The 22,867-nt window shown below is 48.0% G+C and overlaps 1 long non-coding RNA gene across 2 annotated transcripts in view; it reads left to right on the top strand.

Annotated features, from left to right (window-relative positions):
- LOC118542977 (uncharacterized) overlaps positions 1-22,867 on the top strand; it is a 126,021-nt gene that overhangs the window by 28,251 nt on the left and 74,903 nt on the right. For both annotated transcript variants that reach the window (XR_004920863.2, XR_004920862.2), the window contains exon 2: positions 18,381-18,446. This is a non-coding gene — a long non-coding RNA (uncharacterized LOC118542977). The remainder of the gene's footprint in view (positions 1-18,380; positions 18,447-22,867) is intronic.

The raw sequence follows: 22,867 nt of genomic DNA, 5'->3' as shown, positions 1-22,867 counted from the left end.
GGAACCTGGCCCTCCTGCCACCTCGTTGGCTGCCCTTTTCCCAGATTCTAAAGCCCCAGTTCCTACTTTCAAGGTAACAACACAGTTGGGAGCTTTAGTGCTTTCTGCAGGTCCAGCTGCTGCTTGATGGAAAATATCCTGCCCCACGTGGACATCACAACTATTTTAAATAATAGGAGTGAATTATGACTTCCTTTGTATTTATTAGGACAACACTGTAAATGGGAAAATGTTGTGGTGCTCTTGGGGAGAGAAAGAATTTAATTCCATGGGAATCCCATTGTATTTCCCCACCAGGGCTCTGTTCGATGAGGAGAAATGACATTTATCATCTGATGTCTAACATGACATTTATAGTCTCTTGGAAGCTGTTTGCAGTGTTGATGGGTTGCTGACTAGAGTCATCTGCGGTCGGAGCTTCAGCGAGGCCGTAAAGCTGGGAGGGAGCCCGGCTGAATGGGCAGCCCGGCTGTCTGTGTTCAAGGAGGATCTCATTTTTCAGGGCGGTTGTAGGAGGATTGCTTCCCGTCTCAGGGCCTCAGGGCCTTTTCTCATTAAAGCAAAAAGTTTAAAGGTTTGGCTTAGACAAATTTTAGGGGCCCTTCCGGCTGTAGTATCACATTATTCTAATAACTTGCAGCCAATTTTGTCACCGGTCAAGAGGGAAGTCATTCCTTCGATGACATTTGCTTTGCGCGCTCTTAGCATCGGGGCTGCATACGTCTGTGTGCGGCCGGCCCGGGGGGCAGCTTTCTGTCTTCCCAGTGCGATTCCCGCCGGTGGAGTTCTGTTCACTCCCTCCAATTGCCAGCTGTATCACCCGCCATCCTTCTCCTCACCCTGTGCTCTGCCCCTGGGCTCTGTCTGCACCTGTCCAGGGGAATTCACACCGTCTTCTTTGAAGACGACAGCCTTCTTCGGTCTGAAAATAAGTGCTGGACTTCGGCTATGCAAAATTCTGGACGTTCTAGATGGCGTCCTCTTTCTCCAGGGAAAGCTTTATGTTCTTTTGACCAGCAGTTACAGGAGGAACAGATTCTGCCTATCCAACTAGGGACAGAGAAGAGAGCGAATGAGGGTTAGTCTATTTCCAGTTTGTCTTCACCCTCAGTCTTCACTGGGAGCCTGGAGTTTTTACTGGGGCCCCTCAACCTTATGTCGATGAACACCACTCCTATCTCTCCAACTCTGTGAGAGCTAGCGTTTTCAGCTTCGGACCAGCTTCCTTCTGCTTGGTTTCTTGGCTTGTCACTCCCACCCAGCTTAGGATGCAGCAAATTCCTTCAGGTAGAAAGTGGGGCAAAATGTCAGGCTCATTGCTCTAGGAGTTCCTTCCCTCTGGAATCTTGTGCCCTCACTTCTGGTTGCCTTGGCCGTTCTCAGATGCCATCAAATAGACTCTTTTTTGGTCTTTGAACTTAATCCAGCTTTTATAGTTATTTTTAATTAAAAATAATAGAAGGGTTTGGTAAATCAAGCTACTCCGCCAGTCAGAAGCAGAAATTATATAACCGGTTAATTTTCACCGTAAGCTTTAAGAGGCAACTGCCTGGGTGCTACAGGGAAAGAGCCTCCGAATCATGCAGGACCTGGCTTGAATGCTAATGCTGACTTTCATTAATTCATTCAAGAAATATTTATTGAGTGCCAACCATGTTCCAGGTACTGTGTACTAGGCTAGTGGGGATACAATGTAGAATGAAACACAGGTCTGTATTCTTAAAAAGTCCCCTTGGGAAGTATGTACCTCAAATAATAGAGATACAAATTATAGTAAGTTTTTTTTTTTTTAAAGATTTTATTTATTTGTGAGCGAGAGAGAGAGAGAGAGAGAGAACAAGCAGGGGGAGCAGCAGACAGAGGGAGAGGGAGAAGCAGGCTCCCTGCTGAGCAAGGATCCCGGGATCATGACCTGAGCTGAAGGCAGATGCTTAACCGACTGAGCCACTCAGGCATTCCTATGGTAAGATCTTTGAAGAAAAAGAACATAGTGCCCAGTCAGAGAATGACAAGGCAGAAATAATCTAGAGAGGGATGATAGTCAAGGAAGGGCTCTTGAGGAGTCACTTAGGTTGTGAGCAGAAGGCTATGTTGGAGTTAGGAGGATGGAAAACATGGGTGGTGGGTGGGTGGGTGGGGAAGCATGCCAAGCATAAGCATGTGCAAAGACTATGAGATAATCTAGGGCTTGATGAACTTGAATAACTAAAAGTAAGGTGAATCTGCATGACACACAGAGATCAAAGGTGAAATGAGGTAGGATTGGGATGGACCAAGATTGCTGGCCTAGGAAAAAGTTTAGGTTTTATCCCAAGAGGGCTGGGGAGCCATTGCAAGGCTCCTAAGCAGGGGAGTGGTGAGATCTGATTTCTTTGGTGAAGATTACGCTATGAGGAAAATGGATTTGGGTTGGGCTAGGGCAAGAGTCAGGGAAACCCGATGTAAGGTGATTATGGTGATCCAGCTGAGAGATGAAGGTGGCTTGCATGGTAGCGATGGCAATGGAGATGGGAAGAGGTAATGAATTAGAAATATTAAGGGAAAAGCATCAATAGGACTTGGTGCTGGACTGCATGGGAGAGTAAGGGAGAGCAAGGAATCAGTAGTGACCCCCAGGTTTCTGGCTTGAACAATGAGTGGCAGGGTGGGTCCACAATCACTATATTAATTTGCTAGGGCTTCTGGAACCAAGTATCACAAACTGGTGGTTTAAACAACAGAACTTTATTATGTCACAGCTCTAGAGGCTAGAAGTCCAAGATCAAGGTGTCCGCAGGGTTGGTTCCTTCTGGGGCTGTGAGGGAGGATCTGTTCCATGCCTCTGTCCTGGCTTCTGGACATCATTTAATCCAAATACTTAACTTTTCTGTGCCTCAGTTTTTTCACCTGCAAATTGGGGACAAGAATACTTACCTCAGAGAGGTGTTATGAGGAGTAAACAAGAAGATGCATTTAGTGTGTCAAGAATAGTATTTGGCACATAATGGAATTCAGGAATTGTTAGTCTCTTTTTGCCCTGTTGCCTAACCCACAGAGAATGGAGCACTTCAGATCAGGAGGGAGGACAGGATAGAAGAATCTATTAGAGAGGGGTCCCAGGCCAGTTGGGGTTTCAGGGTGTCTCCAAGATCATGCCTTTGGTGACTGCCTCTAAAATAGGGCAGGCTTGATTCCCCATGGTGAGGCCAGCCCAAGGGCTGGAGAGGTGCTTGAGACTGTGCTTCCTGGGGTCAGGGAAACAGCACTGGCCCAGGGGTTAGGACCTCTGAGCGCTAACAACTGGATGAGTAACCTGGGCCGAGCACTTGCCTCCTCGGCTGGAGAATTCCATTCAAAATATCAAGTCCCTGTTTATTTGTTGGCTAAACACATGTTAAGTGAATAAATTACAGAGCACTTACTATGTGCCAGGCCTGTGTAATATGGCTTATATCCACACTCTAATTTAATTCTCTCCATAGCCCCATGAGATTTCACTGGGGGTGGGGGAGCCTGGGCCTTAGAGAGGTTCAATCACTGTCGAAGGCTACACAGTAAGTGGTGGGATTGACATTTCCTGTCTGTCGTCCCTCACCATCTGGTTCTAATCCACGATGTCCTCTCACTTCCCTGTTTTCTGGCTTCAATAGTCCAACACATCCCCACTGATGTGCTCATGCTACTTCTTCAGGCTCTGGGGCTCCGTGGACTAGGCGGGCCCCCGGTATAGCACTGTCACGTGATGCGAGGGAGAGCCCCTAACTTGGCTGCCGCATGGGGGCCTTCCGAATTTCCCAGTCTTGCTGGGGAGGCCCACGACCCATGGAAGGAGCGATTACAAACTGCAAGCAGAGGTGCACGAGTCAGAGATTCCATCCCTTTAAATATTTGGACTCCTTGCCACCTATTTGAGCTCTAATCTATACTTATGTCTCCGTCTTTCTGAAAAGGATTTCAGAAGGGATGGGAGAAGTGGGTTATGAAGACGGAAACTTCTCCTTTCTGGACAATTAGCTTGGATTGTTTACTGCAGGCTGATTTCACCCCTAGGTAATTTCGAGGCCCCTTCCCTTGTTGCCCCTAATAACATTCATCATGACTTCAGCTGCTGATATGTGGGTAGCTCCAGGGACGGGGAGGAGTCGTGTGGTGGCCCTGAGACAGCGACTGGGCAGTGCCATTCAAATATTAGAAACTGAAAGTTGTTTGGATGGGTCCCTAGTTTGGGGCGGGGCTTCAATGGGTGTATGAGGCTCATTGGGCCTCCTGGTATGGAGAAGGAGGAAAAGGTAAAAAGGACAGTGGGAAAGGGGTAAACCTTTCTCCTCCTCCTCCTTCTTTTGTATTTAAAATATATTTTATATATATATATTTTTTAAAGACTTTATTCGACAGAGGGAGAGAGCATAAGCAGGGGGAGCATCAGAAGGAGAGGGAGAAGCTGACTCCCTGCTGAGCAAGGAGCCCGATGGGGGGCTGGATCCCAGGACTCGGGGATCATGATCTGAGCCAAAGGCAGATGCATAACTGACTGAGCCACCCAGGTGCCCCTTTAAAATATGTTTTAATGAAAACACTTTCTCATCCTCAAGTACAGTAAGGATGATTCAGATCTTTTCATCAGAAACCACCGGGCATCAAGACTTAATTGCTTCTGGGTGCACAGGGGTGCGAGGCCAGCGCAGGGCGCTTGGGGCGCCGGAACTCCCGGCCTCCTCTGCCGGAAGTGTCTGTGGCAACTTCCGGGGGCTTCACTGTTACCAGATGCTCAGCCGCTTTCAGTTTTACATTCCCTGGAGGGATATTGTTGTGAACCTGAGGAGTATGTGCTTTTTCTAATCCAAGCATCTTCAAGGTGTTTTTCCCACACTCTGGACCTCTTGTACTTTTTATTCTGTTAACAATGTGCAGTTTACGAAGGGGCTGTGGATCCGCGCCATAGGTTCATGGTCTGCAGGTGAAGGCTGAAACACTTTCTCTGGGATTCTTGACCCGGAAAATGAGTGATGAATCCAATCTGCACAAACGCGAGACTCCACACCTTTTGTCGCGGTTTGTCATCTGCCTGTGGGCCTCCGAACTAGAGTGCGAAATCCCCGCCGTGAGGGTGGCGGTTGTTCCCTTGAGAGGCCACCGAGGGGAAATGGAGCGGAGGAAGGACCTGCCTTATCAAGATTAACAATAATAAATGGCTTTTGAGAGTTGGCTCTGTCATAATCTCCATTTTACAGATGAAAAGATGAGGCTCAATGAAGTGACATCATAGGTCCCAAGTGAGTCCTTTGGTAAACAGCCGGCCTGGGATGCACTCCCAAGTTGTGTACAGCTAGAGCTCACAGACACATGACCACTCCATCTACAAGCTCAGGTTCACAGACTAAAGTCGTCTAAGGTCGCAAAACAGCGGATGGGCATTTTACGAAAACAGCCGTGATCCTGCCTTTAATAAAAAGAATCCTAATATGAACCTCAACCCTTTATCTAGGGTGTACCATGAACCATCGCTGGTCGTACTAAATGCTCAAGTGCATGACTTCATTTCTTTCTCACAATGTTCTAAGGAAGTGGATACTATTCCCATTCCCATTTCATGGGTGAAGAAACGGAGGCTCAGAAATAAGAAGCGGCATGCTTGTGCCAGGTTGCTAGTAAATGGTACGGCTAGGGTTCAAAGCTGCGTTTTATTTCATTTGCATTATTCCACTCTCAAGATTGATGACTTGGAAATTTCTTTATCAGCTGGAGATTTAAGTCCAAGGAATTTTCATGAATCTAAAGGCAACATTCTTATTAGTAAGCATTTGTAGTTTTCTGCTTTGTAGAAATATATTAGGAGGAGTGAATTGCTGCTTATGTCTTACATCCATGTGGCCCTGATGATCAGACAGAGCTTTTTGCTCACTCTAATTCTCTTCCTTTCGGGGCTCAGACCATAGCACTGTGTCCTCAGATGGTGTGAGAAGGCTGGGACCCTGGGTTCTTTGCATTTTTTAATAACCCCCGCCCGTCTGTGACCCCCTCCCGTTTCCCTTCTCTAACTTTCACTTATGCTGTCCATCCCCCAAACCCTTGCTTCCATCCTCTATCCACCCCCCCCAAATAGTCTTTAGCAATACACTACAAAGAAGCATATGATCCCTTAAAACCATAGTCAGATTATTTTACTCCTGCCCCCGGAGTGTCTCCCATTCCCCTCCAAAAGAGCCGAGTAATTCAGAAAAGAAAAAAAAAATAGGTAAACACTCTGAGTGACTATGGAGAAAAGGAACAGTCAGCACAATCATTTCCTGACATACATGGTAAAACCTGCGCTAAACGAAAGCAGCAGAGTGGGGGATTCTGGGTAAAGGAATTTTCTGGATACCTCAGGATTAGTCTTTCTACAGTGTCCAAGTCTCCTTTCCTGCTTCTGGAAGAGTAGCACACCAGGCATAGAGACTCTTTGCTGACTGAGGATTTCACAAGTCCTGAGGTCATTATTCTGGGTAGCCATGGGCTTCCACAGCTCCTCAGGCAGACCCAAGCCTAGGACCTCCCTCCCCTTGTGAGAGGAGAAACATCTACAGAGCTTTGTCTTCTCTCTTCATTCCTGACACGTAGAGATTTTCTTTCTTGATTTCAACAACATATTTTGTTAAAAACTAAAAATAATATTTAGGCTGGCATTTCTAATGCAGAGTGGGCGGGCCTTCTTGCCTCATTGCCATCCTGACAGGAAGTTGACCCTGTGTCTCCAGGATCGAGTGCTCAGCCATCAGGGCATTAATAAAGGTGGAGGCTCCTCTTCTTCTACAGGATTTGTCCAGTAGCCCACTTCACTGAGCTGTGCGGGAAGAAGTAAGGTACTTAGTAAGTTCAGCACCTACTACTTCTTTTAATTCTTACAAAACCCCTGAAATGTAGGCATTTATTATCCACACCTTAGAGCCCGGGGAAACGGAGGTTCAAAGAGGCTACGTAAGTTGCCCAAGGTCAGTGAGGAAGTGGCTAAGAGAAGATTTGAGCTGAGGATTCCCAGCCTTCAAGGCAGCAGCTCTTCCCACTAACACCCACTAGCTGGGGTGCAGTCCAGATCTGGAAAACTCATCCCTCCCAGTTTGGAGCACTCGTTCCTTTAGGCAGTGGCCTTGAGCAAGGGCAGGCTACTGGATGCTTGGCAAAGGAGCATTCTGGAAGCTTCATCCTCCTGGGAAGCTCTCACAGTGCCAACACTGCCATGGACCAGCCCAATCTAGTGTAGCCCTCCCTTGAGCTCTTTTACTTGCCCACCTCCCTCCTTTCTTTGAATAAAGTCAGTCTGGGAGCAATTTCCTTATAATCTCTGATGTGAGCTCATTCCCCAAACCAGCAGGGCCTGTCTGCAGCTTGGCGAAATGTGGTAACATTTCTGAACGTCATTTACCTCTCTGTCTATAAGCACTCATAATTCCTCACAGTAATCTACAATGTTCCAAGCACATTCTCATTCCCATGGTTTTATTTTTTTTCTCCAGGAATTTGAATTAGTAATAATTTTTTAAAAGCTCACAGTTATTGAGCACTTACATGCCAGGAACCAAATCTGTTTATATTCATGTTCTAGTTTAGTTTCACAATGCCCCTATGGAGTAGGGTTTTCATTATTTCCATTTTAAGGACTAGGAAACTGAGATTAAGTACCTCATGCAAAGCCATATATCCACGAAGTGAAGGAGATTGTCTGAATTAAGAGTTGAAATACACAACTTCTATCTTCTAGGCTTTATTAGATTATTAGATTATAAAGTGTTCTTCCCATTTTTCACATATCACCTAAATTCACACATCAGCAGAATAAGGATTAGAACCAGCCTAAGGCTTAACTTTATAGATGGGGTGTTTGTGAAACAGTCATGCAGTCTTTGCTCAAATTCACAAGGATGTGGAGGCTCAGAGATGTGGGACTGGTGACTCCATAAAACAAATCGTATTTGGATGAAGGCTTTTGGTGAAGTCCCCTCCCCGCCAAGGTCTGGAGGCTGCCTGAGGCCTTTCCTCAAGCGTTCCTCCCTCCCTGTGCACTGCTAAGTGAGTTTGCTGGCTCTATGCCCATGCCCATGCCTGGGATTTATAGCCTGGGCTGCCCTCACACCCCTGGGGGCCCTCCCACAGCCTCCCGAGCCTGGACCGTGGCCTGAGGCCCCAATGACCCTGCTCTCCCAAGACGCATTGCTCCCTGCTGGCAAGGTGCCAGCCTTGGGTGGGGTGGGCTAAGGCTGGGGCAGGAGAGGAACCAATAAAGAAACAGCTTAGTTCGGTGCCCTGACCTTGGCCCGGAGAGATGTTCTAGGGAGTCTGAGTCCCAGTGACTAGCCCCAGAAGCTTTCAGGGATTTGAGATTCCTGACTTGGCCTCGAATGACCCTCTGCAGAATCTGCTGGTGTCTCCATTGCCAGAAAGCCCAAAGATGACCTCCCCACCCCCAAACCCCCTTGGATGTACACACTGGGGCCCTCCACATAGGGACGTGTCCTCCCAGCGGCGAGTATCCCTCAAGGAGGTCAAGCGAGACTGGAAGGGCAACTCGGGGTAAACAACACCAAACTCCCTAGAGTTGTTGCTTCTGTTTTATGCTTCAAGTTTTCTCCCCTCTCCTTCTTTCAACTCCTTATCTCTTTTCTCTTCTCTCCTATCAAAGAGCAGGTACATTCTGGGTTCAAATACCAGTTCCACCTGTAATCAGTCGTGTGGCTGTCAGAAACCTACTTAACCCCTCCACATCTCAGCCTTTCTTTTTTTTAACCTGTAAAATAGGAATGATAAAATCTTTGCAGTTTCTAAGAATTGGAAATAGAGTGTGCTAAATGCCAAATATTTGATATATGGCAATAATCATAATAATTTAGTATTGCTACTATGTGGCCTGGTTGGGAAACTAGCTCAAGAATTTTACTTTATCTCTAAGGACACCTACCAGGCATGTCATTACAGATCAAGACTTTTAGGAACAAGCCTTTAACCAGGGCTCAAAGGCTTTTAAGAAGAAAAATATAGGCATTTCAGCTATGGGAGCACATTGCAGAGACCAATAAGGATCAGTCACAGATGTCACCTTCCGAGTGTGAAGAGCTCTCTGTTTCTCTGTGTCTCTCTAGGTGCCAAGAGACACATGTTTCTTGATCTGTCATTGGACTAGATCCGCACACTCACAGGCCACTCCCCCCACTCTGGCCCTTCAATCCTGAAGAGAGACAAGAAATGAATTACAAGTTCATTGCCCAAGCTCAAGAGAGAGCAAGAAATCCAGCAAGATGCTGGACAGGCGCAGAATTCCTGTCAGCAGAAGATTTTATCGGTGAGGAAGCTGACCGTGGGGACATGTTGGAGGCATACTACCTCCACGGGCACAGTCTTGAGGAAGGCTGGCGTCGAACAGTTCCTTCTGAGCATTTTACTGTCCCAGATTAGGGTCTACCCCACATGACACCAAGCCCTCTGCTCTCTCACCAACTGGCTCTCTATGTGTCATACACTTGGCCCAGATAACCAGAGCCTAAAACTGGGAGATCAGAAGGCTAGTTCTCCAAACTGGGAGACCTTACGAGGTCAGCGTGGGGGTGCTAAAGCATCCAAGGCAGGAGGCAACAAATAGACTGCATGTTTTATCAACGTTCAAGGCTAATTACTTGAGATTGAGAATGGGAGAATGGAGGTTAAAAACAGAGGGAACGAGAAAGCAAGCCTCTTATCTGAAATAGAAATCCTTCCCCTGAAGAAGCGCGCACATGGGATTCATTCCTGCAGCAGGGAACCCCAGACTGGCTCTCTACCGTGGCCCTGCCCAGCCACCATGGGATGGTGACCGAATCCAGGCTGTGCTCTGTGAGGCGCTGATAGAATTTCCTCTCTGATAAATATTCCTGCCCAAGTTAGTTTTCGAGCCATGGTTCATAAATATACAGTATTCCAGCAAAAAAGTACAGAATGTCCTCCTGGGGTTGACAAGCAAATAGTTTCATAAATAACCCTCTTGACACGTGCAAGATGTTAACATTTTTGAGGTTTTGGGCAGGGGCAGATGTGGATTTAATTGCTCGATTCAGTCTGGAGCCGCAATGGACTTGGACGTTACCTCTTAGGGGCCGATGGAAATGTTTTTCTTGGCTTGAGCTAGCTCGCATTGCTTGTCGGCGCTGAGGACAAAGGCCTGTTCTCAGGAGGCTCTGGGCCAGGGACGAGGGCTGCACAGGTGAGTCCGACCAGATCGACATGCAAGGGGACTCGCACTAGGGCATCAAATAAAAGGCATTTCCTTACATAAGACAAGGGCTGAGCAGAGCCACAATATTGACTGCTTTAGAGCCAATGAGTGCCCAGCCCGGGCAAGGTTGACATGGAAGGGGGAAACATTCCAAAGAAGCCTCCGATTCTGATAGGATTTTTTTTCTTTTAAATCCAGCAAATTTGTGGCAGATTCTAGTGGGCCAGATCAAGCACTGAGTCTAGGGGGATTTTCAGATCAGAAGCATGACTGGATCTTTAAGTAGTTAGTGGGACAGAGTGAAGTTTGTCAAAAATGGGTTTCACACTGACCCCATCACATTGCTAGGATTCCCATCCCTGAGGTCCACTGAAGTCTAACCTATTCATGAACAGAGTGTTATCCAGGGTGAATGAATGAGGACATTACACTCCTGAGCATCTCATAATCATTTATATGGTGTCTTCAAGTTTTCCAGGCCCTTCCACAACCAGGACTGCAATGGATCTCCAGAGCAGCTCTGTGAGATAAACAGAGTGGCGCTGCCCTTCCCATTTCACAGATGGGAATGCAGAAGCCAGATGAGAGGAAGGTAATCTTATGGGGATCCCAGAGACTAAATGACAGAACAAGGATTTGTGCCTTTGGGCCCTTGGCCTCTTGGAGCCGTGTCAGTGAATGGCTTGGTTTATCAGGTATGCTAGGCAAGCAGAGAGCAGGAGCAGGGGGAAATGAGCTCTAGAATGGGAAGATTTTGAGGGTGGGCAATGAGAGGTCGGCTCCGAGTACACTGGGGACTCTGTTCTAGTGGGACGCCTTAAACAGACGTCCGGCAGATAACCAGCCACCCCAGCAGCCCCACACTCCCTCCCTGCGGCTGGAACTAATGGCAGACACAGCATCACCACAACGTTCTGAGGTGTGAGAAGGGCCCTAGCAGGTCTCAGTTACAGTTTATCAATAGACCGCATGGCAGCCTGATTCTGAAGACGGTTCTAAATTTGCCTGTGAAGGCAAGAGCTCTTTAAATTCTTAAAAACGGGGTAAGAAATCTCTTCATCCTCTCATTTACTAGATATATTGTCTTTCTGGCTTTGACTAAAAGGGCTGCCTCAGTTTGGCGTGCATATTAAGATCAAGGTAATAGTAAGACTTGCCGACACCTGACAGCTGAGCTGGGTACTAGTACCTGAGTGAAGCACTTGATATTTGCACCCAGTTTATCACGGGAGCTGAACTCGGGGAGGTGGGGGGGGGCACCAACAGGAAGTGAAGTTCTTTTGCCCTCCAGAAGCTGCGCTCCTGGCTGCTCTACAGACCCCTTGCCGACCCCTGGATGGCATCTTGGACAGATCTAGCCCTTGTTTTCTCATCAGGTTAGGTTGTGAAAACAAGTACTGCTCTGATCATTCAGACTCAGCTCAGGTATTGAATGGCCCCCTGAGGCTATACTAAAACTTCAATGTCCCCCCTCATTCAGAGCGCCTGCACCCCCCGACTCAGGCTAGAGGGATCTGCATTGGGGACGGGGCGGGGGGGGTGGTCTCTTCTTTCACTTGTACTTGATGTTCTATCCTGTCCCTGACTCTAAAGAAGCCACCCCAGTGTCCCCTCTGGCTGGCTTCTTTAGAGTCAGGGTGGGGGGATTAAGGGCAAAGGGACCCCCTACCAGGACTGAATTGGCCACCACTGCCCTCTTTGGCAGGTGTACACTTGGTGGCTCTCATGAGCAGACTTGCAAATTCTCAGAGGCCCAGATTGAACACTCAGGCTGACCTCTTGTGACATTCTTAGCTCTTGCCGTTTGCTTAATAGCACCTTTCTACCGGGGGCCCGTCATGGGGGCTTAGGCCCTGCCTGCTGGCTTCTGCAGCATCCCTTGGCCCATAGGACACTCATGTGTTCTTGCCTTGTCAGATGGGTGGGCAGGCTTTTTCCTCCCAGGTCCTATCTCCTGGCCCTAGTGTGGCATGCGGCTCCACCCACCCTCTTGTCTTTTATAATGACCAGCCACTGTGGTCGTGGATGACCCCAAAGGCACATCATTCTGTCCCAGCAGTCCTCCTGCTGTTCTTGGCCTTAGTCCCATGGTAGCAGTGGATCCTGGGGGCTCACTCTGATCTGACCCCAAAACCAGTGCTCTTAACATGGGACATGAAGACAGCAAGAAAGCCACTAGCCAAAAAGTCTGCAGACATAGCTAAAGACAGAAGAAGTGGGAAGAACAAATTCTCAAGTATGTGTCCTATTTGTATTTGTTTTCTTTCAAATGACTGTCGTTGTTAGCCTAAAAACAATATCCCAAAGCCTTGATTTCCTTTGTCTGTATGTGATGGTGGGGCTGAAGCAGTTCAGTTAATTTGCATCTCGTGAAAACTCAATCACGCTGGCCTTAATTGACAAGCAGAAATGGCTCTGGCAAAGGTGAGGGAGCCAAGTGCAAATAACAAAGCCATTAGAGTTGACAACAGCAGTATGATTAAAGAATGAGCTAACCAGAGTTCCCTGTGTGATGTCAGCTCTCTCCGTGATCTCCTGCATGGAGTCGAATGAATAATTATACTCTACCTGCAAACACAGCATCTGAGATGTTTTTACGTGTCCCCTGCAATCAGGCAGTCAGAGTCAGGACTGCATGATCGGCCCATTTTTACGTAAGAAAACTGAGACCTGGGAATCCCGGAGTTCCCTGGAAGGTGAATGGCAAGGTAAGAACTGGAGATCCGGTCTCCTCCCTCTGAGTCCTTTGCTCAAGTCAGACTCTTCAACAGTATATTCAAAGAGGCCTCCAGGAACGCAGATGTCCCTGGCAGCCCATGGGGCTAAGTTCCTGCCCGGCTGCTTCTGTACGCACAGGGGAGAGTCCTTTCTGCCCGCCTGAGTCTTGCATTTGTTCACTCTCCCTGTTTGCGCTCTCACGGTCTGTATTCAATTCCATGCATTTTTTTTTTTCTTATTCAAGGGGCTGAAATCATAGGGACAAACCTGATCCTGTCCTGTTTTCTCTAGCAGGTGCACGGGCACGACCTCCCACATTCATTTTCCCTCTGCCCACGGGGGGAACGGGGAGGAAAGTACTTTCGGTAATAACTCTTCTTTGTTGAGCACTGACTGTGTGTGAGGTGGGATGCTAGGAGCTTTACATGCATTTTTCCCCTTACTCCCTTCAACTGCTGGAGAAGGAGGAACTTCAGGTCCATGGCCTCTTCCCTAAAACCCCTGAGGCCGGGTGTGTCAGAATTCAGATGTTTTAGTTGCTCCGGAGGTAATACGGTGCACCTGCTACATATTATCCAACCCCCTCAGCAGAGTCTGCAGCAGCGTCTCGTTCTCCAACACATTCATATTTCTGTAATGAAAAGAGAAACAGTCGCAAGAGATGGATAACATAAAGGCCTTAAATAGCCGCATGTCAATTTAGATCCGTTTTTGCTGCCACGTCAATGTGGACCAACCTTGGTGAGGGAACTTCAGCGCTCTCTGGGTTGTAGAATCGCAGCTGAGGGATGGTGGGTCTGTATTTTTAAGCTCACTTTACAGATGTAGATACAGAAGTTCAGACAGTTTCCGCGACTTGTCCAAAGCACAGGGCTGCTGAGTAGCGGAGCTCGGATACAAACCCAGGCCTCCCGATTGTGGCACCTGCTCCGTCATGCACAAGGCCTCCATAGTACGTTTGTCCCTGGAGCCATCAGACACGATATTTGCATTAACAGGCGGCTGTAACTTCCATTCGCGGAGGGTAGGGGCAGCAGAACCTTTGGAACCTCTCGATCCAGTTTTGAGAATCCATACAGTCAGCCACGTCTGGGCACTGTCTGCTCTAAATCCTCGCTAGCAAAGGATGGCCCAGGAATCAGCAACATCGGCATCGCCTTGGAGCTTATTCGAAATGCAGGCAGTCAGGTCTCACCCAAAACGCTTGAAATGGGAATGTGTGCTGACAAGCTCCCCGAGCAGCTTACTGGCATAGCCCAGTTGGAGCAGCTGTGGCCTGAAGCTCTTTTCTTGCCTAGTCTCATTGACCCCAACCCTCACAGCCACTCTGGGAGGTAGACACTGTTGTCATCCATCTTAGCGAAGAAGAGTGAGGTCCAGAGAGGTTAAAGAACGTTCCCAAGGTCACACAGCAGGTAGGTTCCAGACGGGAACAGGGGTTGGCCTGACTCCAGGGCTCAGGCTGTTCATCACTACACTGTCCTTTTCCTTGCTGGCAGGAAAGGGAGGCCGAGATACCGTGCTCCTCTTGATCAGTAAGGAGAGAGAGGAAACCCAAATTGCCAAGTGGTGGTTCCGAAGGAGCCTTTCCCTTCCCTGTCTCCTACCCGCTGTCCCTTAGCCCCTCTATCTGATGATAGCAGCCAGCAGACTTGTTTACACCTGTTCTCATTCTCCTCCTCCTGGATACATAGTATAATTTCACTTTTTTTTTTTTCTTGCTGGAACACAAGCGGGTCAGAGGCCTTGCACTGGCCAGTGAAAAGTGAGTGGAAGTGCTTGCGTCATCCTCAGCTGATGCATTTAATTCTCAGTGCCAGACAGAGCAGTACCCGCTGATCCTGGGCATAGTGCTCCCAGAAGCTCACGTGTCCCGGAGCCCTCAGTGATTACAAGAGCAGAGCTCCCACTAAACACACACTGGACAGAGAACACAGATGAGAAACAACCGTTATGTGGTAAAGCCTCTGAGATTTGGGGGGTTGTTTGTTACCCTGGCATAACCTAGCTTATCCTGGCTGCCTCTCTGACTCATCTTCCTTTGCTCCGGAGGGACTGGTGTACACTGCGGGAATGCCAACCAGCAGCTCTGTGGGTGGGAAAAATGTACCTGCTTTTATGTACCCAAGCTAATAGCCGCTTTCTCTCGACTGCTTGTGAGAGTTTGTCTCTTTCTCCTGCTTCCTTTCTCGGTGCCAAATTTATTTCTGATTTGTTTTCCTTGTTGAACCTCTACAACTCCTTATTTTCCAAGGCTATTTTTAGTGGCTCTATTCTACCCTGAAGGAAATAGTTCATATCTTGGTGCCCAGGGCTTTTTTAGCTCCTTTTAATGGGAGAGGATAGCACACATCAATAATTCTTTTAGCCACCAAGTCATTTCCCCAAGAGGCTCAGAGAAGAACAAAATGTCTCCATCAGATGAGTTTTGGATGTTCGTCTCCAACCTCCTCAATGTGCATGATCCTTCCCGGTGTGAACAAGACTTTAACTTTCCATTGCTTCTTTCCTTCTGGAAGTTAAAGCCTGTGTTTCTTAAACCTGGTGATTTTCTGGGCCTACTAGATCATCTTTAGAAGTGGAGCTCAAATATCTATGTCTTTTATAAGCTTTTTGAGTGATTTTTCTATAGACAATTTGATGACAGGTGTTTGGGAAGTCTTGGGTTGACTTTGTATCCTATATACTGAGCCACATATATTTGTTGTAACTCTTCCCTCCTGTTCTTCAAGAAGTCATCCCTGATAAAAAATGTAATTTTTAAAAAGATTTTATTTATTTATTTGACAGAGAGAGAGAGATAGCGAGAGAGGGAACGCAAACAGGAGGAGAGGGAGAGGGAGAAGCAGGCTCCCCACTGAGCAGGGAGCCTGACATGGGGCTTAATCCCAGGACCCTGGGATCATGACCTGAGCCGAAGGCAGACACTTAATGACTGAGCCACCCAGGCACCCCTAAAAAATGTAATTAAGAACAACATTCCCCATGGATATTTTTTTTTTTTTTTAAAGATTTTATTTATTTACCCGACAGAGAGAGACACAGCAAGAGAGGGAACACAAGCAGGGGGAGTGGGAGAGGGAGAAGCAGGCTTCCCACAGAGCAGGGAGCCCGATGCGGGGCTTGATCCCAGGACCCTAGGATCATGACCTGAGCCGAAGGCAGACGCTTAACGACTGAGCCACCCAGGCGCCCCTCCCCATGGATATTTATAGCTACTTTATTCATAATTGCCAGTCTTGAAAACAACCAAGATGTCCTTCAGTAGGTGAATGAATCTATGAACTGTGCTATATGCAGACGATGGAATATTTTTTGGTGCTAGAAAGAAGTGAGCTACAAGCCATGGAAACACATAGAGAACCTTAAATGTCTATTATTAAGTGAAAGAAGCCAATATGAAAAGGCTACATGCTGAGTGATTCCAACTCTATGATATTCTCAAAAAGGCAAAACTATGAAGACAGTGGAAGGACCAGTGTGTTCCAGGGGCTGGGGGGAGGGAGGGATGAATAGGCAGAACACAAAGGATTTTCTGAGCATTGTAACTATTCTGCATGGTAATACAATGACGGACGCGTGGCAGTATGCACGTCAAACCGCACAGAATGTAAAGTACCGAGAATGCGAACCGTAGACTTTGCTGATAATGATGTGTCCACGTAGGTTCATGGGCTGTAACGGATGTACCACTCTGGTGGGAGCTGTTGACGGTGGTGAACACTGTGCACATACGGGGGTTGCGGGGGAGGGGGTCTATGGGAACTTTTTGCACTTTCTACTCAATTTTGCTGTGAACCTAAAACTGCTCTAAAAAAGAAAATCTACCGAAATGAAACAACATTCTCTTCCATGCTTCTGGAGGAAATAATGTCTTCTCGCAAGCAAGGCTGAGAGGGGACGCTGAACACTCCAGTTCTTCTATGGATTTGCTCTTTGCCATTCAGTATCCTCCATCTCACCAGGAAGGCCAGTCAGGACAAAACGAAGGGTCAGAGTGTCGGAAGCGCTTAGGCCATGGACAGGAATAACTAAGATGCGCAAGGAAGGCCCCGTTTGAGGGCAGGTTGTGACCCATGTCACATCTCGAGGGGATGTCAGGGAAACGATGGCTTTCCTTCTTTCTTTTTTTCTATTTGTTCTGTCGTGGCCGTGGTCATTATGGCTTGTGGAGACCCCGAAGGAAGCGAGGGATAATCAGGCAAAAGGGCATCTTGTACCACAGAGGCATCTGCACAAGTCCACACAGAACACGGGCGAGGAGGCAAGAAGTGCACAGAATTCAGAAGGCAGGAGACCAGAAGCCAGGCGAATAGACTGAGTAATGGATGGGCGGCAGGAGCACCTGACTAGTGAGAAAGCCCCGTATGCAGGGGGAAAGCCTTTCTTCTGCAGGAGGAGCCTGTGGCGGGAAATGAGACTCCAGGGTCTGGAGGTGGCCGTGCTAGTGATAAACAAGTGGGGTAACCTGCCAGGAGGAGGAGGGGGGTGCTCAGAGTCAAGGATGCTCCTGGCTCATCACTGCAACGCGTGACCAAGAGTTAGTTAATCAGTTTCCACAACGTTCTCCGGAAGTCAGCTGCCAAACTGAGGCTCTCCCATGCCTGGGAAGGAGAAGAAAATGGTTAAAAGACAGGGAACTAAGTGTCTCCTTTAGCTGTCTTGTGCTTATTACCCGCAAGAAATTCTTTCCTCTTAGTCCCAGGTCAGTGGGGTATCTGTCTGTCTGTCTGTCTATCTATCTATCTATTTTTAGTCCCAGTTCTCTTTAAATTTACCAGCCGTCGAAACCTTTTCCTTTGATAGAGCCTGGGAATATTTTAAGAGAGTATCTGTTGGTACTTAAAATAAGTAAAAACAGAAGGATCAGCCTAGTTTGTGAATAGCTGTGAAAAAGTAATCAAGAGTCTGGCTTGTCACAAAGGAAGGAGAAGTCTGCTGGCCTAGTGTTTAGGTTGTGAAAACACACTCATGGCAATAGTAGTCCTCTCATCTATAGTAAACATAGTAAACAACAATAACAATAATAGTACCTTAGTAACTGCTGACCCTAACGGCTATGGTGAAAGATTTGTTGCTGGGTGGGTCTGGCCTGGGGCAAAGTTTCTGGACTGTCCTGTGGTTTTCCAGTTTTCCTCTGTACCATAAACCCACCTCCAGGAGGTGGTAGAACTCACACTACCGTGCGAGCAAATGTGAATGTCCGTGCGATGCCTGTTTTAGGGGAAGTGTTCTCTAAGTCACATTTTAATGGTGGAATGAAAGTTAACTTTGCTGATGCTGGACTTTAGGGTGGGAGGAGTGGGGCGAGGTGTGGTCTCTGGGACGTGCAGAAGGTGTGATGCTGGGGCTGATTAGTGGCTCTTCTGCAGCCCTTGAAATCATACTTTACTTTAACAAGTGAAAACCTTTGCAAGCTCTAAAGGCCTATCAGATACCAAACAAATTACTTTTCTTATTACAGGTGACCAAGAGCAGATGCTGATGCCAGGGGGAGACCAGAGGGAGCCGGACTACTGAAGGCTGAGAGGTGAGTTATTAACAACTGCCAAGTCCATGCAGTGCGAGAGAGCAGAAGTTGGGACTTAGCTGTTCTTGACGGCCACCCAAGCCAGAAAAATAAGCACTAATGACAGCAGGAGGAAGGAGTTAACGAAGATACAGAACAATATTAAGTACAGGAGGGGGTGGGAAATAGCATCCGTTCACGCAGTCATTCAACAAATCTTGACTGAGCTACTAGGCAGAAGACACTGTGATAGGTGTTGGGAGTATAAAGATAAGAGTCGAAACCCCTGCTCTCAAGTGGCTCACAGAATCATGAGAACAGGAGCCCATCGGCCCTGTCACTACCTCCCCAGATATGTGCCTTCCTCCCTGCAAATGCCTCGTAGATAGTCATCGCACGAATGGTTGAAACAAGATGGAACCAGTAGGAAAGACGAAGACCTCGGGTACCACAGATCCTTTTCTCTAGCCTGGGCTTGATGTATTTCTTTCCCGAGGCCGGAAGGTGGCCAACAGAGGTCTGTGTTCAGCTGAGGATGCCACCTCTCTCTAGGCCTGATTCCCCGAAGTGCTGTTTTTGGAGAAGGGGTGTCCAATTTTTGAGGAAGGCCAAGTTTAACGAGTCAGACCTGAAACTTCACCAACCCTCCAAGTCCGCGGGCCGAGCATTTATATTTAATTGTATGTCGTTGCCCGTCATCTGCTGCTCACGCAGCACACTACCTTCAAAGCTGATACCTGTTTTGGAGCTGCGCATTCCGAATCTGGACAACTGGCGTCAAAACGGCGCCTGGCCAGTGTGACTGACAACCGCATATCGGCAAGCGGCTCCAGTCACTCAACGCGGAAAGAACTGGAAGGCTTCCACCTCCCCTGCCTGCCTCCACCACGAAGCACCTCGCACACCACGTGCCTCTGGCTGGCCGGCCACTAGGCAGCGGCGGCAGCGTGTGGTCTGTGTGAATCCCAGCCTTCTCCTCCCTGGGCCCGCAAAGCTGTCCCCGATTCCCTTGAAGCTCCCTGGACAATGCCCACACAGAGGCCTTTCCACCCACGGAGCTCCTTCCTGTGGCTGTGCCTTGCTTTTTTTTTTTTTTCTTCACAGCTCAATAAACCTTTCTCATCTCATATTTATCAAATGCAATCACAAAGGGACCACTTAATTAACAGGCTGCCATTGTGTGGGAGACGATTGGGAAGCTTACAGCCATTTAAGAAACCTCACACTGTTCCAGACGACAAAAACAGTAGGATGCGCCATCTGGGAGGAAGCTTCGCCGAAACAGACGCCAGTGTTTCCATGATTAAGAAGCTAATATTGTAACATCATAGTATGCTGTGCTGTTTGGTTAGCAGCCTTCCGAGCAAGCGTTCTCGGGTCTCGCCTGCTTGGATGCAACCAAATCATTCAGTATCAAAATATTTGCTCTGGCAAGGGGCCCCGGTTTATTCGGCTCTTGTATCTATTCCCCCATCGAGCCTATGCGGGGTGGACACATTGAAAGAGCTTAATTAACACTTGCCCAGGAATTGGTTGGTTGTGACCATGAGTAGGGGGTGGGTGTGGTCCCTACGGGTTAGGAAGGCAACTCCAGGTGCATTCAGAGTTCCAAGGGTTTTGTTTCAAAACCAACTGATTTTTGATGTGTGGATCTGAACTTTGTCTCAGAGCAAAACGCCAGAACCGGCCCTCCGTCACTCTGCCTTACCTTAACGCTCGTGTCCAACAACCTCATCCTTTGATTTCTTTTTACCAAGCACCTACTATGTGCGAGTCATTGCGCTGGGCTTCATAGGAGGGTGAAAAAATTAATATGATGTAAATACAGCCTGCAAGGACTGAAAAAGTTTACCTGATCCCCCTAAAATATAACTGCTACTCTCTCTTTTATTTATACAAGAAACAGCTATTCATTACGGGAAATTTAGAAAACACAGTCAAGCAAAAATTTAAACATAAAAATTACTCATAATCCTCAAAGATAAGCCTCTGAGAACAAGCTTTTTTTATACTTCCTTCTGGTCTTTTTTCCCCTGCATTTTCTGCATTATACTCTGTGTAGGCAGTTCCTGCATTGTTTCTTAGGCCGTTCTTAGGCTCGTGTCTACATTGCTGGGGACTTCTTGCCCCCTGGGAAAAGTCTTTTGACCTCCTTTCAGGCTATCCAAATCCTACTTTGCACCAACTTCTGGCTCTACCTTCTTCCAGGAGCCTAATCTCATCCCCATTAGAAAGATCATGGGATTACAGAGATTCTCATTTGGATTTGGGTTTCTTCCCCTGCACCAGCTGTGGACATGGGCAAATCACTTACCTTCTCTGAGCCTCAGGTATCTCTTCATGATGATGGAGATGAGAACCTTGCAGAGTGGTGGTCAGAGTTAAATGAGGTGAGGTGAGTAAAAAGCAATGTCAGTAAACAGAGACTGGGTTCCTTCCCTGGTTCTCTGCACAACCAGAGCACCTGGAGTGCGTTGCCCCCGATTTTGCCCCAGTTATAGATACTCCAACACCTTCCACTGTTTCTAGGATACAATCCCCAACCGTCACGTGGTTTATGACACCTGCTGACCAGCCCCATTTTGGACCAAGCTCCCCCTCATTCTCCATCCCAGTCATCTGACCTTCTTCCCCCGGAGGGGTTTGTAGGTACTGTTCCCTCTGCCTGGAACACTCTTCCCTCCCATCTCTGCCTTGTTACCTACTTCTCATCTTTCACATCCAGGCTCAGTTGTCACATTATTAACAATTCTTGCCCAGGCTCTCCAGAGTAGACCAATCCTCTGCTGCCTTCTCATGGTTCCATGCACCTGTGCCTGGGTCTTTTTTATTTATTTATTTGGGTCTTTTTGAAAAAGTAATATTTTCCTTCCCAGAATCAGTCTCCATGAGAGTGAGCATCATGTCTGTTTTTGTTCTCCAGTGGATTTCTGGTGTCCATCACAGCACCTGACACATAGGTGCTCCGTGCATACTGTTGAAGAATTAAGCAATTCTGTTTTTCAGGTGCTGGCACCAATGAATGGCAGCCTCATAAGGACAGGGCTGTGTCTTCTGTTCCCATGGTGCTCATAGTGGGTCACTTCATCCCAACCCCCGGCCCAGAAAAATGATGCTGCATTAGCCTTGGTCTTTTGAACATCTCCCTGACCTTTCAAGAGTGTCTATAAAAGAGTCTGGATGAAGTTCTATCCCATGTATGCCACTTCCCAGACTGTTCCTCTTTCTCTCTCTCCTTTTCAACAGCAAATCTGTCAACCAGGCCCAGCTTAAACACCTCCTCCACTGTGAAGCCTTCCTTGGTGTCCCCTTCCCACCAGTGTGGCATCTGTTCTGCCCTCTTTGGTACAAATAGAACAGATTTCAATCTGCTCTTTGTGAATGCAGCTGGTGGTATGCTGAGTTGTTAGCTGGTCTACCCTCTGGCTAAGCCCCAGGTCCTGAACACATTTCCCTTCCGGACCTGGCTCCCACTTCCTGTTCCTCCCCACTTTTCCTTCCTCCTTTGCCCCCACTGTTGCAGGTATACGGAATGTTTTTCAGTTCTTCAAACCTACCACGATCTCACACTTCTGGGCTTAAGCATATGCTGTTCTCAGACTGAAACGCTCTTCCCTCCTCCATTCCATCTGCCTAATTTTTCATTATCCTCCACACCTGGGCACAAAGGCTGCTTCCATGGGGAAGCTTTCCTTGATTGCCTGGGTCAGGGTGGGTGCTCCCTCTTGGTACTGCGTCTCTCGAGCACTCTGACTCCTGGTTTTCTGTCTTCCCTGCAGGGCAGGTGCTCCATGAAGGCAGGGGGCTAGTCAGGGTTACTTTGCTTACCCAGCACTTATTAGGTGCTTAATAACTACTTGGTGGATGAATGAATTAAATCCGCCTTAGTCACCGCTGTAACCTTCATTCTGCCCCCTTGCCACTCTTCTCGCACAGAGTAGGGCTGAGAAATGTTTGGGGGGAGGGAAGGGATGGAACTGAGGTCCCCCACGTCAATACTTCTGGAGGTGACATGCAAAGAGCTCCATGCCTGCGGGGACCACTCTCATCCAACTCTGTGTCACCAGCACACGCCTGGGCACGGAGCGGGGGCCCTACATTGTCTGTCAAATTACAACTGTATGGAATATATTGAGAGACTTGGTTTTACCACCTGGGGCACCTCTGGCAAGTCCCTTTCCCTCTCTGGCCTCAGTTTCCGGATCTGCAAAGTGGGATTTTGAGGGTTAAGTGAATGAAAATCCACAGAGAATTAGGACATAGAGCAGAGCACTGTGAGCCACCTGCCACTTTGCCACCTGCCACGCGGAGTTCTTTATCCTGACAAGCAGGGCTGGCTCTGAGCAGTGGAATCCAGGCTTCGGGAGCTGGCGCGGCCCTGGGGACTCCTGGGCTCCCCCACCCAGCCCCAGCCCCGATCCCGCGCCCGATCCTCGCCGGTT

This window comes from Halichoerus grypus, chromosome 2 (assembly GCF_964656455.1).
Source record: "Halichoerus grypus chromosome 2, mHalGry1.hap1.1, whole genome shotgun sequence".
NCBI classification, from domain to species: Eukaryota; Metazoa; Chordata; class Mammalia; order Carnivora; family Phocidae; genus Halichoerus; species Halichoerus grypus.
This window is presented reverse-complemented; position numbering and strand designations above follow the sequence as displayed.